The sequence below is a fragment of the Leptonychotes weddellii genome, chromosome 7 (assembly GCF_054177405.1).
Source record: "Leptonychotes weddellii isolate Sample4059 chromosome 7, ASM5417740v2, whole genome shotgun sequence".
NCBI classification, from domain to species: domain Eukaryota; kingdom Metazoa; phylum Chordata; class Mammalia; order Carnivora; family Phocidae; genus Leptonychotes; species Leptonychotes weddellii.
The window spans coordinates 8,728,556-8,732,601 of NC_138375.1; positions in this window are offsets into that span (position 1 = coordinate 8,728,556).

Below are 4,046 nucleotides of genomic sequence, written 5' to 3' on the forward strand. Positions count from 1 at the left end.
TACATTACATAAATGTATTAATAAATAATCTTTAATAAACATCTTCTCTCTATATTTAAGTCAAATACATGTTGAAGTGACTATACTATATACTGACAGTTTAACCTGGCTCCTACATGTCCTTTACATCAGGAAAGCTAAAATTCATGGCAGAATTCTCAGAAAACCTTTTAAATGTTTATGAGAAATTAGTAAATACCACATACAAGTAAGTGCTCACCTATATAATAAAGCACACAGAGGATACAGAGGAAAGCCAGATCATGTACACACTCAAAATCCTGTTCTTTTCTTCTCAAATAGTTCGTAATGAATGCCCTGCAGCAAGTTGGATATTTCATATGTGAATTGTTTTATAATCAGAGACTTCGGTTATAATTACCTAGAAGGCACATGTGGATGGTTCATATTTAATTAAAAATAATTTAATTATAAAAATGACCAGAATTTGTAATAAACACAGTGAAAAAAAGCACACATTTTGATTTATTTGACCAATATTATTTGAGAAAATGTTCAGTACATCTCATTTGAAGAGAAGCCTTGAATAGTTATAATAATTGATGATATAAATAATGATATAATGAAATAATGTTGATATGAATAATGATATAACACTTCTGCATAAATTCCTTTTGTAAATAAGATTAAAAAAAAGAATAGAAAATACATATGGTCTGGTGACCGGGGAAAACAGTGAACAGTGCTGTTAGAAACCAGCCTGGTACGTCAAGGGTATATCATGACTGTAGGTTGATCTCTTTCATTTACTGAAAACAGGAAAGACTATTGCTAAGAATCAACTAAAAGGCTTTGTTTTACTCTCCCCCAAATTAATTATTAACCAGAAAGCACGTACTCAAGATGTGTAAAATATGTCTGCTTTAAGAACTCTTAAAAGAAGCTAGAGAAAAAAGGCACAGTAACTTCAAAGGCACAACAGGAAGACCACACGGACTTCCTTCCAGAAGCAGGGGAAGTTAGAAGACAACAGAATGACATCTTCAAAGGATGGAAAGCAGATATCTGCCAGCTGAGAATTCTACACCCATCAAAATATCATTTGAAAAGTGAAAATTAAAAAAGGGACGTTTTCAGGAAAACAAAATTGTATAGGATTTGTCATTAAGCAGAGCTACATTAAAGAACTACATTTTTTTTAAGAGGGAAGAAAAATAATAACCAACAAAAGGTTGAAGATGAAAGTTTTAAAAAAGAGCATTGGAATGGCAAATACATCAGTAAATATAAATGAATATTGTCTATTAAAAACTAGTTGACAATGACTTGTGGGGATTAAAATAAAGAGGATTCAACCACACAACAAAGATAGACTATAAATCAGGACGAGAACAAATGGAATTAAGGAGGTTAAAAATCACTGGGGCACCTGGGTGGCTCAGTTGATTAGGCATCTGACTCTTGGTTTCAGCTCAGGTCATGGTCTCAGGGTCATGATACTGAGCCTCGCTTTGGGCTCCATGCTCAGCGCAGAGTCTGCTTGAAATTCTCTCTCCCTCTCCCTTAGCCCCTCCCCCTCCTTGTGCATATGTTCTCTCGCTCTCAAATAAATAAATCTTTAAAAAAATAAAAGAGGTTAAAGGTCACTGCCTGCTCTGGAAGTCATAAATTAAACTTTGATAAGTCAAGGATGTATGTTATAATTTCTGGGTAATCATTAAAAAGCATAATAAAAGAATCTTGCAATCTTTCAAAGTTTGCAAATCTACCAGGCTAACAGGAGAGTAAAAGAGAATAATGAAAAATGATCAAAACAAGAGAAGTCAAAGAAAAAACAGAGAACAGAAGAGAAAGGCAAGATGAGGAGGAAGAAAGGTGAATTCATGGCCAAATAAGAATTTAGTTAAATGCAAATGGAACAGATTCTCTAACTGAAGGACAGCCTTATCAGATTTGAAGCACACATCTAAAATGTAAAGATTAAGAAATTTCAAAATATTGGGTAGTACAGATCTAGCCCTTAAGACATGATTTTATTGATAGAAATATAATTGTAGGGGCTCCTGGCTGGCTCAGTTGGTAGAGCATGTGACTCTTGATCTCGGGGTTGTGAATTTGAGCCTCACATTGGACACGGAACCTGCTTAAAAAAATTTTTAAAATACAAAAAATTTAAAAATGTAATCATAATCAGGGCACCTGGGTGGCTCAGTCTATTGGGTGTCTGACTCTTGATTTTGGTTCAGGTCATGATCTCAGGGTGGTGAGATCAAGCCCCCCATGGGGCTCTGTGCTCAGCAGGGAGTCTTTTGAGATTCTCTCCCTCTCCCTCTGCCCAACCCCCAATCATGCTCGCCCTCTCTCTCTCAAATAAATCTTTAAAAAATGTAATCATAGTGTATAACTAAAGGATATGTACATATTTCTAAAATTTGTTCTAAAAGCACTTGTGAACTCTTAACTGCATGCTTCTTCAAAAGGATAGAGGGTCAAAAATTATCTGCTACTTTCTAGATCTAACTCTACAGCAGTTTATCATAAATATCAACTTTCATCTTTCATTTGAATTTGAAATTTTCAGGTTGAATTACCCTCCATTCTCAATTTCTCATTTGGCTCCTCTGTCATTCTCTATATCATTTAATGGCATCATTCACCCAGTGACTAAAGCTAGAAACTTGAGTGTAGTAAAAAACATTTCCTTTGTCCTCCAGCCTCTTCACTCTCTCAAAACCACTTGTAAATGAATTCCCAGCCTTTTGACCTTGCTTGGAACTATTTCGATTAGAGAGGTGTCACAATAGCTTTGAGACTCTGAAAAAGAGAGAGAGAGAGAGAGAGAGAGAGGTGGAATCTATTTCAGTGACTCAGTCTGTTTCTTGCCTAGGCAACATTTCTACCTTTTGCTTGCAATTTTTGAATTCTACATGCCATAAAGTATGGACAATGGGAAGGTCTTTGTCACCTAAAAAACTTATCCTCAAATATTTAGTTTGGGGAGCTAATTTTTTTAAAATGGGGATTTAAAGCTGTATCAACTTGAAATATAAAAGATATGACTATATTTCCTTGATTTTACTATGACATGGAAAAGAAGATGTACTGCATATATGTGTGTGTGTGTGTATGTACAAATCATATAATTTCAAAGATGTCAAAATGAAAAAAGTTGAGTCTTAGAGAAATGTGTTGATGTACTAAGATGAATTACAAGCTTCAACACTAGATACATGGAAAGCAATACCTCTATTAAATCATGCACTTTTATTACTTTGAAGACCATGAATAGGTGTATTCCCAGCAGAAGCTTTCATCTGATACCCATTCTCATGCATATACTAGTTTATCTGATATTCCTACTTGGTGGTTTAGCAAAATGCAAATAAACTTGACAAGGCCAACATCAAATTAATATTCTCCTCAGTTTATGTCAGTGCCCAAGCCGACTCTGAGGCATACCGGCATTGCTACATTCCCCTCACTCACATTGCAGAAATTACATCACCTTCCCCGCTCATGGACAATATTTAGTTGTTCTTGGGAACACAGTTATTTTGCTCATTTGACACTCTCACCAGATGATGTTTTGGAGAGCCTGACAGGATCTGTACCAATGCATCTGATGTACATTTTAGGTCCTTGAAGTAGGTTCAATCACATTATCAAATAGAACAAGAACTGTTGGTGGGAATGCAAGTTGGTACAGCCACTTTGGAAAACAGTGTGGAGGTTCCCCAAAAATTTAAAAATAGAGCTACCCTATGACCCAGCAATTGCACTCCTGGGTATTTACCCCAAAGACACAGATGTAGTGAAAAGAAGGGCCATATGCACCCCAGTGTTCATAGCAGCAATGTCCGCAATAGCCAAACTGTGGAAAGAGCCGAGATGCCCTTCAACAGATGAAGGGATAAAGAAGATGTGGTCCATATATACAATGGAATATTACTCAGCCATCAGAAGGGATGAATACCCAACTTTTACATCAACATGGATGGGACTGGAGGAGATTATGCTAAGTGAAATAAGCCAAGCAGAGAAAGTCAATTATCATATGGTTTCACTTATTTGTGGAACATAAGGAA